This window comes from Perissodus microlepis, chromosome 19 (assembly GCF_051167445.1).
Source record: "Perissodus microlepis isolate ML-2025 ecotype Zambia chromosome 19, ASM5116744v1, whole genome shotgun sequence".
Taxonomy (NCBI): Eukaryota; Metazoa; Chordata; class Actinopteri; order Cichliformes; family Cichlidae; genus Perissodus; species Perissodus microlepis.
In genome coordinates, this window is record NC_140479.1 from 4,986,302 (window position 1) to 5,000,356 (window position 14,055).

Here is a 14,055-nt window from a genome sequence, read left to right on the forward strand (position 1 = left end):
CAGACTTCATTCAGTGATTTACCCAGGTTTGTTTTTTTATGGACCATACCAAATGGACCATCCCTATGAGGATGCCATCCATTACAAGGAGTAATGACAAGGAGACGTGGTGGTGGAATGAGGGGTACAGAAAAGCATTCTAAGTTATTGAATCAGAAAGTACAGAGGATCAGTAAGAAGTGAGTGTTAGTATGTCTCATGTACTGGGCGCTGTCCTAATGCATGGCATTAGCTGATGAGAGCAGAACATAAAATCATCAAAGAGAACGTGAAAAGAACATGAAAACTCAGTCATTCAGACAACAAAAACTAAAGTACCATTACTGTAATGATGTCAACGTGTGTAAGTATAACCCTGTACACACATCACATACTTAGCTATATGTTAGCTTTTTTTAAATGTCCTGAATTTCAGGTTACAAGTTTTTTAATGACATTAAAGTAATTTAGAGAAACGTTAACCAAGAGGGAAAGGAGTAGCATAGACAGTAAGGAAACGACTCCAAACAGAAGAAGTCAAAGAGTAAAGAGAGGCAAACACAAAGAAATGAACAGAGCAAATAAGAAAAGAGCTAAAGTCATTTTTGACTCCATCCTGGAGTGTCTGGCTTCTGACCGCTGTCATCTGTCATGTTGGTATATGATTATGATCCAGCAGCTGAAGCTGACTGTGTACATGAGTGAATAACATACAAAGCAAGCTGAAATGGGAAATGGCATTTGGGGTAGGGGGTGGGGGAGAATCAGCTGTCTATGGCTATGTTTTTTTTTTCTTTGACTGTAAATAATTGTAGCAATGTGGCAACTGCATGTTCTGCAGATAAAAATTACAGTAAACAGCACAGCTGAACTTCAAAGTCCAATGCGGAGAGGGGGTGCAAAGAGGGAAATATAGGCCTAAGAGAAAAATGAAAGAGAAAGGTATGGAGCGAGAAAAAGACAGATAAAGAAAGAGAGAGAGAACATATTGCCACTGTGTCAATACAATATATATGCTAATCATGCCTTTAGTATATGTGTGAATTTCATTACATACGAAGCACTAATACATTTGTGAAGAAAAACTGCATTGGAGTCTTAAAACCAATGACTGTCAAGGTCATTTACAGCAAAGCACGAGTCAGAAATGCATCAACAGGCGGGGAAAAGGATAAAACTGTTGCTAAAAATAGAGTTGTGGCGCAAGACCAGATTCCATCTCCAAAGCCAATTATGACACATCACACAATTCAAAATGTGTTCTGCATTACTACTCAATGTTTTCTGAATATGTTCCTTTTTAGCGGGTGTATTTAAGCAGCAAATTTGACTTCATATCCATCTCTATCTAAAGCTGACCTTTGACTTTTTCTCGTAAACACTGAGAGTGCTTCCAACATTATATTTCATTAATTTTACCTCAGAGCACAAAGATTTAAAAATTATAGACTTTATGTAAGTAGTCCTGAAAAACTCGTAAAAATATTTAAATTTGATGCTATTTAGAATAATTTCCTTGTTACCCAGAAACAGATGATGCATACGTACGCACACTCAAAAACAGGTGGTTATAGCATTGGTTAGCTACCAGTGTATAGCAAACATGAATAAATGCCTTCTAGCGAATGGTAACTGCACGCATAAAAGCTATGAAATCAGTGTGTTTATATCGAACTGTAGGACCACTGATGCCTTCTGCTTCCAGATAACAAGGAATTGACGGAGCTTCCCGGAGCTTCCCGATAAGCTGATATAGCTCGTAATTTGAGTTATTTCTCGAAAGTTAGTTTACTGGATAGCTATCATTTTCGATAAGTAGCTCACTCATTCACATCTGTTGCTAAAGACATTTAAGCAGTTGTCAGCAGAGTTTTGACAGTTTTTTATTTTCAATTTAACTTTTGGTTTTTAAGTGTGATTTGTTTAGTTTCCAAAGTAGGTTTGCTCGCTTCAGTTTCAGTTTTTATTGTTTATATTATTATTGTATGGATGGCTTATAGTCTCGTAGACATCCAGAGTGTCAATAAATGAATGCCTCATCAGCCAAGTTGTGATATTTTTTACAACAACTACTACTACTAACAACTACTACAACTTCTTCTATTTAAAAAAAAAGGTAAAAAAAAAAACAAAAAACAACAACAACAAAAAAAAAACAACCTAGTTACTTAGTTTCATTTTTAATTTAGTTAATTAAAGTGTGGGGTTTGTTTTCTCATCTAGTTTTAGTTTTTAGTTTTAGGTAGGTACAACAATCTTGGTGGGCAGCTTTAACAAACTGTTTTGGACATATAACGTTTAGACAGCTGAAATGCAAGCTACTCTTTCTTTCTTTTTGACAGTTTTGTTTACTGAACCATATTTTCTACCAAGTAAATATTTTTGTCTCACTTTGATTGTCAGGTATAAAAAAGAAATAGCTGATCAGCAGTGTGCTCGTCTTACTCCTATGCACTGTCAGCTGACCCACAGATTCCCTTTGCCACTTTCACAGAAGTCTGTGTCCTCTCACACACACACAGCAAGTTAGCACAGCCACAATATGGATATACAGCATAAACAGTCAGCTAATTCATATGTATGGGTTTCAATGAAGCTCTGTGCGTGTATTTGTGTGTGTGTGTGTGTGTGAACTGTCAGTGTCAGGGTTTCAGGGTTTTTCTCTGTATAAATGTGAGCAGAGAGACAGCTGCAGGCCATGAGATGTCAAGGTATGTGTGTATGTGTGTGCATTTCCATCAGCTTTCAGGAGAATTCAACAGCTCACTATATCACTGTCTACCTTCTACACGTCATCTCACTCCTTCGCTCTGCTTGTATTTTCCTTCCTTCCTTTTTATGTCTTATTATCACTTTCCAAATATGTAAAGAAAAAAAAAAAGTCCCTCCCTTGTCATATTACTACCTGTAGTTTCTTGTAAATCTTACTCATAAATATGATCTTTCAGCCATGTTCACAAGAACACAAGAGTGTCACTAATCTGTCACAGCACAGAATGGAATGCTGGATGTAAGGAAGTGTAACTATTAAAGTTACAAAGTAACAAAGTAAGTGAAATAACAAAGTGGCAATAATCATGAATGTGTTCTCACTCATAGAAATATAATTTGTATATAAAAATGATTGTCACACACTGTCCTGTATGATTTTGGTCTTATCTTTACTCATACATCATACTTTTCAGTAAAGCTCAAACACCAAAGTGATATAAGTGTCAAACAACCATTTATAATAAGAAAAAGGTCACACACATAACATTTTTATCCAAATATATATTAATCTATAATTTCAATTTTGTTATTGTTTTTATATTTGTTGTTTTATTTCCAGCTGCATAAAAGATAATTGCGCTTTATTTTCTTCTTCTCCTTATTTCATTTCCCATTCTGGCTTTGCATTTTCCATTTTTGTTATAAAGATCTACTGAAATGAGGAGACACACAGACAAAAGTATCCCTCTAGAGTAGTCATATTGCTAAATGCATTAGAGAGCTTCATTTGGGGATATTTGCTGCCAGATGTCATCATACTGCATATTCATGCAAACGCTCTGATTTTAACTGTGGTCATAAAAGCTGCAGGAAAACTCTAACTAAAAGTAATGTTGTATTACCCCATTCACACTCGCTGCCTGGCTGCTGACTGAAGAAGAAAAAATTTGGTGGAAAGAGAGGTTGATGCCAGGGGATGAGGGCAACCCAGCTGGGGAACTTGTGTAACTCTAAAGAAAGCTACCACAGCATGGCACAGGCAGAGTGCAACTGTCCCTACATAGAGATCCTTAACGATTCAAAAGCAAATATTGTAATAACAACTCAATGTAAAACTTTACTTTTTAATTCAGTCTCAGCTTACTTAGGCTAGGTTTTAGTCAAAATCTCGTTGCACCTTATTGCACATTTGGTCCTGTGCCTGATCCTACCATTTGGTACTGAACACAAAGAAGTAGTGACTAGCTGGCTAAAAAAAGCAGTATTCAATTAGCTTTAACAGATTTAATGATGAAAGTGTGTACTGGGTTTGTCTTCCTTGGATGCCAGTGTCAAGGAGGGCTCGGGAAGCTATGTAAAAGCTACTGACAGCAAAGTTTAGCTCTTTTAAAACATCGAGATCATAACAGTGAGATTTTCACTGCGTGGTTTTAGAAAAGTTCAATTATGTTTTATGAAAGTGTTGATTAAACACTAAAATCATTGTGAAAAAGACGCATTTTCACATTAAGATGCATAATGTTTGCATGTCGGTGCATCAGTAGTTTTGCTCATTATTAAAATTTTGGGTGTGTCTGTGTGTGTCCACTGCTAGCAAGTGTGAGCGTCATACAGAAAATAAAACATTTACCACATGCAGGGCAATTATTCCTGCAAAGAATTCCTTCAGGGGCACGCACACACACACAGAGTTCCGTTTGAACTACACACGGAAACACACTGGCAAAAGAACAAAACTGACACCCATACGGAAAGAAACAAATTCCCAGACAAACTGTAGATCGCCCGCATACACAATCACACACAGAGACAATAAATATGAATGCATACCAACACACACAAACTCTGAGAGCAATCACAACCAGACTGCTACACACACACACTCACACACACACACATAGCTATGCAGGAAGAGGCCAATGCGGCGGTGCGGCGAGGAAGCGTGGCCGATCGACATTAATATTTATGGGCTGCTTTGCAAAGAGAGAAACATTGATAAGCTGCAGTTTTGAATATTAACGCTGACTTTATTTTTTTTTTTAATGCATAAAAGCAAAACATGCTGGTCAAATTAAAAAAAGGGAGAGAGTGTGCAGAAGAGTTACACCACATTGAGAGTGAAAGGAGGAGAGACAGAAAAAAGAAAGTTGGCTGAAGAATGAGGGGTTTTTTAAAGAGTCGTTTACATAATGGTTTGGATGAGTTACAAAGTCTTATAAAGGGCTAGTTCAACATTTTGGGAAATTCTGCTACTTGTTTTTTTTGTCTGAGAGTGAGATTGGAATGTCACAAAAGGTATGATTAGCCAAGCTTTGTATAAATAGTGGAGCCAAGAGGATACAGGTTGTCTGTCTGACGTTGTGGTAGCTGGCTAAGCAAGGTATTCCAGGCCATCCTTTTTTCCCAGATGGTTCCTGGGAGATCCCGAAGCAATCCTATGACAGATGAGATATTGTTCCTGTGTGTTCTAGGTGCACCCCAGTTTGAGCATGTGTGGAAAAAATCCAAAGGCAAGGGCCAGGGAGGCATTCCAACCAAATGCCAGAATCCCTTCAACCGGTTCTTTTTGATGTCAAGAAGCCATGACTCCTGTCCAAGCTGCATCGAGCATCACATCAATTTTGATGGTCTGCATGAAATCAAAGGAAAAATTATGTGAAATTGACATACAGATCAATTCTGGGGGTGAATGATGCAATAATCAAATTTCACTTCCACATGACAGTATGGTACAATGCCGTCATTAGCGCCGAGGTTGCACCAATGTAGGTCTACCTATCGGCCCACCTTTCCATCACTTGTGAATAAAATCCCAAGATACTGTTAGTGGGAGAACTCTACAACTTTTTAGTGAAACACCACGGCCTCAGATTTGGAAATGCACTCATTCTGACCGTTTCACTGCAAACTGCTCCAATGAAGCCAAAGAGACCATGTCAACTGTAAAAAAAATGGTATTCTGAGGATCTACTTCACACCATAGTTCATTTGTTGAGAACTGCTTACAGCAGATCAGCAAAGATTATTATAACAGTGTTCTGTTTTCCACGTCTAATACTATGTAAGGGTCTAAACTAGCGTGACGTCAATTTCATCCTCAAAAGTGATCATCCAATCAACCCACAGGGAGCCTCAAGCAAGTGGACGCCTAGTGCCAGTCCCAAGCCAGGATAACTGAGAAGGGTTGTGTTCAACAAGAAGTTGGGACAGGATTTGGGTGGTAAGAATTACCAGATGACTGAGAAAGTACAGCTTCAGTATTGAGGGAAATGGGTAAAAATTGTTTGGTGTATCCTTTGGACAGAGGAAAGAAGAAAAAAAGACTTGGTGGTGAAATGAGGAAGTACAGGAAAGTATTCAAATGAAGAGGTAGATAGGAGTACTTGGAGTCTAGGTATACAGCAAAGATAGAGGTGGCACAGGTGGTACACACAAACTCAATTCAAATATAGTAAAGTGATGAATCGGTTTAAATTTAATCATTACCCTGCTCACAATATTCATTTCCCATGAAAAAAGAACATAGTATTTGCATCTTACTGAGAATGTCAACTTTTAAATATAAAGTGAGAAAAGAAAGTTTCCCTTGTTTTTTTCTTGTTTTAATTAATGCAAATGTTAAGCGTTTTTAAAATGAGATTTTAAAAATAGCATGTTTCCGCTAACATTTCAGTATTTGCATTTTACAGATGCAGAAATTACCTCTACAGCTGTTCTATAACTATCCAGAAGTGCTTACATAGAGTAAAATCACTATATAATTCTCACATAGGAGGCAGTCAGTGAATGGACAAACATGTTCATAGTTTGCAAACAAAAACACAACCTCTTAGCAAGACAGGCATAAAGATCTGCAACAGTGAAAGTCACTACACCTCTCTCTCTGTCAGCCATTAGAGCATTACACATATTATACTGTTCCCTGTACAACCAAACAAATCAATCTTTCTGTAACACTAACACACACACAGACACAATGTCCTAAGTGCAGGATCAAGACGTTCTCTCTTGGCTGAGTGCCTGGATAGGACGAAGGAAAGAGGTAGCCACACACACACACATGCACGCACACACACACACACACACACACACACACACACACACACACACACACACACGCACACACACACAAATTACTCTGTGACCTTGTCTGAATGCTGAACACTAAATACTGGTAGAAATCATGAGAGAGAAAGAGGAGCGGGAGATGACACTGGGAGAGAGATGGACAGAGGTCAAAGAGAGAAGAAATTAGAGGTGAAGAGCAAGGAAGGGACAGAAGGACAACTAAAAAAGGATTGGTAGGAAAATGTGTTTACAAGAAATGAAGGGAAGAAGGATGTTTAAAGGCTGAGTCTGCTGGAGAACAGGACAAATAAACAGCAGAAGTAGTTTGGCGGTGGGAGAGGGGAGAGAAAGACTGAAGAAATGGAGAATGAGATTTCAGGGATAAATGATGAAAGTCAACTTAAAACAAAAGCAGAAAATGGAAGAAGGAAACAAACAGAGTACACAGACAAACAAGAGTGAAAAGAGTGAAGACATAGTGGAAGGAAGAATAAAAAATAAATGAAAATGAAATATGGAAAAAGAAAGAGAGAGAGAAAGAGAAACAGTATAATGGTCAGGGGGAAATAACAAGAGCATGAGGGTTCCTAGAGTAGCCACTTGACTCCAAAATCTAGTCAATCCCCCGAGACTCCTGGGTTAAACTGCCCAGCTCTTTTGGATTAAAGGTTATGCTTATGAAATGTTTACTCTATAAAAAACCATTTTAGCCTCTATAGACAGGAGAATAAAGAATGATAGGAATGTAAGGAAAATGTCAGGACAAAAAGGAATGGTATGAAAAGGAATGTTGGGCAAAAGACATGAGATATCAAGAGAATTCTTGACATGAGAAATCAAGAAAACTAATAAACAGAGAGAGCAGAGGTACAGGAGGAATCAAGGAGAGGGAAAAGAAGCGAGGAGAAAAAATGATACAAGCTTCTGTGCAGCAAAGTAAAACTATATTCATAAAATGAACGATTTAATGAACTTAGAAAAACAAATAAAGGAAGACAATAAATCCAACTCCACATATATTTACTTATTGAAAACAAGAATATGTTTTTTATACTGTATTTCAGAAATGGAGACTGGTACTGAGTACTTTCTTTTTATTTATATCTCCTTCTTCTATTTCTTTGTCTTTTTCGCCTTCTTCCTTTTATTGGTTGCCACAGAGGATAATTTACCTCCATGCCTCCCTGACGTCCTCCTTCACTTCATCTATGAATCTTCTCTGAGGTCTTCCTCTTTTACTCCTGTCTGGCAGCTCATCATCATCATCATCATCATCATCATCATATCTATCTATCTATCTATCTATCTATCTATCTATCTATCTATCTATATATATACTCAACCTGAGCTGTCCCTCTGATATGCTCATTTCTAATCTTCTCCCTCGTGGTCACTCCCAACAGAAATCTCAGCATCTTCATCTCGGCCTTCTTGTCTTTTTGTCGGTGCCATTGTTGCCAAACCGCGGACCGCAGGTCTCACTGCTGTCTTGTAAACCTTTCCTTTCATTCTTGTTGCTAACCTTCTGTCACAAATTTAAAGTCTTTATTAGATTTTTCAGCTCATATTCACACCTGAGTATTTTTCTGCATAACCTGAACCCATCAGAAGCGAATCATATGCTCACGGCATCTTCCGGCCTCTTTAACCACCATTCTCCTCCTGCACCCCCCCCTCTCTTCGGTCGGGCGATTTACAGCGCTCACTTGTTGGGAGACGCCGGCTGTTGTGTGGTGAACAAGTCGCTCCTCTATCAGCGGCCCCCGTTGTCCAGAGCGCTGCGCTGATTTTCATTAGCGATAGCGACTCGCACAAATCAAAAAGTCGAGGCGCTCGGGGTGCCGCGCCACGCTCCTTTAATTTCCTGTTGTTGGGACACTGAAGGATTGTGGGGCAGCTGTGGGAAACAGGAAGCACGATAAAGCCAGCGTGTGGCCGAGGAGAGCATGTGTGGTGTGTGAGCGATTGTGCGCTCAGATGGTTTTGTTGTGTGACTGTTTATGTGTACAATGATGAGGTTGTGTGTGTCTGTGTGTGTGTGCGTGAGAGAGAGAGAGAGAGACAGTGATCAGGTGACATTAGAGGTCACGCTGAGTCTTCCATTTCCAGAAGCTCTTTCCCCCGTGTGCTTCATAAGAAGCCCATGATGGATCTCTGACCCTCCGCTATATGGTGCCTTTACCTCTGCAGTAACCCGGCCAACCAGGTTTCCAAGCTGCTCACCACAGTATGTTCCCATGGCAACTATGCTACGCCTGACAAGTAGATGGTGGTGGTAGACCGAGGGGAGGAGGTCTGGGAATTATCACCAGACATCTCTGAAACAGCAGATTAATGTATTAATAATGGGAAACTGTATCGATCTCCACAGAGAAAATCTCCTTCTTTTAGCCTCGCAGATTTTAATTAAAAGCCAGCGGAGCATTATTGCGCTTGTGCAATATTTCTTTTTACAGTATAGTTCAAAACCTTTAATTATAGAAATTTTTTCAAGACCTGTGTTGAAACTTTGGCCTTTAGTAACACACATGTCATATGCAGACACACATGTAATTGTCGAACGCATGCAAAGAGACTTTCGCATGAGCACGCGCTCAAACAGGAGTCGGTGAACTCAACTGACATGACATGAGTGTTTTTTACCAGACTTGGCAAGCAGTGTATGTGTGTGTGTGTGTGTGTGTGTGTGTGTGTGTGGGTGTGTGTGTGTGCATTTATGCGAGTGCACCACCTCATCATCCCATTATCTAACACCCATTATCTCCACCTTCTCTTGGTGTACCTTTCACAACTCGCACAAACACAGTGGTAAATAAAAGAAAGATAAAACAACCCACACTTGTCTTTCTGTAATGCTTTTAAATTTAACAGGCAATTTGAGGGGCAGAGCTGCTGACCAAAAGACTGCAGCGACAGGATGTCAGTGGATCTGACTTGTCATTAAGACTAACCCTGAAAGGGCTCAACTGCAGACAGACAGAAGTTCTGTCATGTATTTATTACATACTTGTGCCATTGTACAAGTATGTAATAAATACACTGGGTGTTTTTATAACCGGTTTATATTTGTCTTTTTTTAAAGTTATTCATTTATTCTTAAATCATGTTCCTTATTTCAAACCCTGCACTCTGCCAAACCTCAGCCATGTGTAAACCACAGACCAACTTCCAGAGCTGAAAAATGAAGGCAGTGCAGAGGTTGTAGTTGCTGTTCCTCTAGGTGACACCAAAAAGCTGGCTGACACCAAAAAACAATGACCCACACACCTATCATGTCCAAATGTCCAGCTTTAGAGCTTAAAAAAGGATAATTAAAACCTGGTACAAAACTGGTTTTAGCCACTATAGATAGTTTTCCCCTGTTTTAACAATGCTGAATGACATTTTTAAAAATTCGAACAATTTCAGTTTGATGCTTTATGTTGGGAAGCAAAGACCCTACAAAAATACAGGGAAAACCCCAGGAATCAGATGATCCCTATGGGCGAGCACCCGGTGACAGTGGGGAGGAAAAACTTCCCTTTAACAGGAAGAAAACTCTGGCAGAACCAGGCTCAGTGAGGGGCAGAGCAATTAATTATAGACTATCTCAGCAGTGCCTCCCAACAAACTGGAAGTCCATATGGTCCATAATGAGAGTTCTGGTGTAAAACCCATTCTTTCTATACAGTTTACACTCAGCCTTGCCCCCCAGGAGAAAAAAAAAGAGAACTGGTACCAGTCTGAACTTATATATGTAAGGGTGAAAAAGCTGAACCATGACAGGAATGTGCATACACTTGATGCAGAAAAGGCAGATGCAGCCGTGCAGGAGGCAGTTGTATCAGCATTTTAAATGCATTATACACACATGAACAGTGAAAGGTACACTTGTACAGAAAATATACATGAAAACATATTGGAAGCTGTGCAAATACATACACAGAACAAGGCCAGATGTAGTGAAGTGTGAGTGTGTGTGTGCCGGGCAAAATTCAAGCTGTAATGGGCCATGCTAATGAAGCTAGCATCAGGACTAGCATGCCAAATCTGCTACCAGACAGCGCCATTTGACTCCTCTAACTGGATTATGTAAATCTGATGCTCATCACAGCTCAGGGAGGCGAGTAACACATAATTTATACCAGAGAAGAAGAAAAAGAAGAAGGAGCACAAGTAGGGAGTGAATACAAGCAAGCACTCAGAAAAAAGGTATGGTGACAGAGGAACACACAGCTTCACATTCGTCTGTACACTTGTGTGATCTGGACATAGCTTGCACCAAAACTCTGTACTTCCTGACAAATATCCCAATGCAGAACCTAAACTGGAAAGTAGAAAACAGAAAAAGTAAGGAGAGAAGGTGTACAAAAAATTTAGACAGGAAGCTGGAGAAACAGAAAAATAATAAGTGCTCGATGAAGAAAACAGAGGAGGGATAGAGGGAAAAATTCAGGAAAGTGTGAGATTCCCACTATCCTTTCCATTCTTTTTCTTCCCCAGATTAGTTTTCTTGTCTCTATTCTTCTCTTTTATCTACCTTAACCCATCTTACCTGTGTTTCATCTCATTATTCTCTCACCCAGCCTTTTCCCTTCTTTTTTTGAAATCCTTCTTCTTACTTTCTGTCTTCTTTCTATCATCCTGCCATCCCTTCCTTTTTCTATATCATTCTATCCTTCCTTTCCAGTCCTGTTTGCTGGCTTTTACTTGTTTTACATAAGATACAATGAATTAGTGACACCTACTCAAGTGTGTCTCTTTTCTCATTTTCCACTTTTTACTTGCTAAGATATCCATTCTGTTCCCAGATCTTAGGAAGAAAGTTTCTGCTTGCCATTTCATGAATCTTCTGCCATCTTTTGATTTTTTTCTTTGCGCCGATGTCCACGTTTCAGTCCCTTCTGTTTTTCCTCTTTTTTCCTTGTTTGCTCAGTGCTTTCCCTTCCTCTTCCCTTGCAATCTTATCCTCTTTCCTTGCTCCAATATTGTTCACTTTTCTCTTTTTGGACACTTTTATGTCCTTTCTGTGTATTTTCCCTTCACTGTCCCCATTGCGCTTCTCTCCTCCCCAAGTCCCTCTGTTTTTGTTCTCCCGCCTTTCTCCGTCGTGTAACTCTAACACACTCGTCAAAGTTTGCTGTAATTTATAACAAAACACTTCAAAGTGAGTACAAAAGATGACAGGGAGCTGAATGGGGGGGCTGGGGATGGGGGGGGGGCAAAGGTTTATGTTTGTGTGTGGCACTGGTGAAGGAAACGAGGGGAGGTAAAGGAAGAGGAGGAGGAGGCGAGGAGGAGGAGGAAGTTATGCTGGGAGGCAGAGTAGTAAATTGTTCCATTTTTGCAGGTAATCTAAATGCTAACTAGAGGCAACTTATCACCAGAATGGATTTCCGACCATCTGTTCAAATAACAGGGGATTTGTCCGATGGCAAGCACAAGAATGGGATGATGGCGGGAAGATTAGGCGATGGTGATGGCAACGCCATGTGCCTCGTCTCTACAGTCGTGGCTTCAGAGAAAAAAAACTGAAAGAAGAAAAGAGAGAGGGGGGAAAAAATGTATTTTGTGCAAACAAGAACAGATGACGCCCTTACAATTACACCTGTCAGGAGCTCTGCAAAGCAATCGATCTCTGAGGCAGCCGAGCGATGCTCTCTCTCTCTCTTTCTACTTCATAGCGAAATGATTTTCTCTCTTTTTTCCTCCTTCATCCTCCCTCTATTTCTAACGCTCTTTCTCTATTTTTCCTTTCATTCTTATGCTCTCTCCATCGTGAGCTCTTCTTAAACAATTTGCAGGGAAAAATGCTTTTTTGATACATCACAAGACGACATTTGACTTTTCACTCACTGTTGCGAGGGAAGGAAACAAGGGAAGAGGAGAGTGAGGAAAGGAGGAAAGGAGACACATAAAGGCCAGAGGAACGAAGGAGCTAGGAGGGACTGAGTCGAGAAAAGAGTAGAGTGGTAGGAAGTAAGGACACGGGGATAAAAGAAAAAGTGACACAAGATGGAGCAGCGTGGAGCAGTTAAGGAAGGGGGAGAAGAGAAAGAAGGAGGAACAAACTGGAATAAACAGAAGACAGATGGGGAGAATGCAAATAAAGATATAATAGGTACCGAAAAGACAAAAGCATGAAGACATAGAGAAGAAATAAAGGAAAAAGAAGGAAAATAAATACATAGAAGATAACTTGATAACTTGGGGAGTGAGAAGAGGAAATGGGAAAAGAGAAGAAAGGGGAGGGAGTGAAGGTTGATAAAAAAAAACAACTGAGATGAGGAGAGAGGAAAGGAAGGACAGAATAAAGAGATAAAAAATTAGTGAATGGGACTGGCATCAAACAGTAAAAGGAGGATAAAGTGAAAGAAGGTAGAGGATTCTAGAAAAGAGGATTAAGGTGAGAAAGACAAGGGAGTGAGGGATGAGGTGAGACGGAGAGAGAGTTGACAATAAATGACACAGAGCAGGAGCAAAAGAGGGTGAGAGAGGTCTCCAACAGCAAAAGGAAAGAGAGGAGAAGGGACAAAGATGTTGAGGAAAAGTGAGAGGGAGGAAGAGTAATTAATGGAGAGAGACAATTAATGAAAGGGAGAGAGGGAGAGAGGGATGCAGGGGAAGAATAGCGGGGTGACAGAGCGTGCAGTTTACTGGCCCAGGAAGTGTTCTCAGGCTGCAGGCCAATCGGCTTGGCTCAATCCCCCGTGTCACTAACAGCCCATTGGCCGATGAAAGCCGTCCTTTATTCGCTATTTCAATTGACGCCTCACACCATCAAAGAAGAGCCGTTTATCTTTCCCTTCCATCGCCCACACACACAACTTCCCCCTCTTTCTCTCTCTCAGACCCTTGATCCGTCTCTCCTCCTCTCTTTTTCTGCAGCTACATTCACAATTTGTCTCTCCGTCTCCAAAAATGCCTTTGGACGATAAAAGAGAACAAATAAAAACCTCCAGGTTCAGCAAATGTGGAGACAAACCAAATCTAATTCTGTTTTTTTCCTCCCTACACACAAAACTGCAGCTGCAGACGAGTATTTCCTTCCTCGACCGGTGCTCCGTTCCCAAAGGCCCAGAGAGTTGCAGAGCTTTAACTTTGTTATTCCTCTTAAGCACAAAGGTAAATGCAACCTTAACAGGAGGTTAGTAATGAAATCCTTTTCTTGACATTAAGAGTGGACCGGAAACCCACATTCCACCTTAACTGGAGCTTTGCTGCACCTCAAACACTTATCTCCATGTTACCAAAATACTGGAAGGTCCTACTGCTACCCAGGTCTGAAATCCATCTTCTAAAAGAAGAATTTACTTC

At 40.1% G+C, this 14,055-nt stretch overlaps 1 protein-coding gene across 4 annotated transcripts in view; it reads right to left on the bottom strand.

The window, feature by feature from the left end:
• npas3 (neuronal PAS domain protein 3) overlaps nt 1-14,055 on the bottom strand; it is a 377,381-nt gene that overhangs the window by 305,716 nt on the left and 57,610 nt on the right. The window lies entirely within an intron of this gene.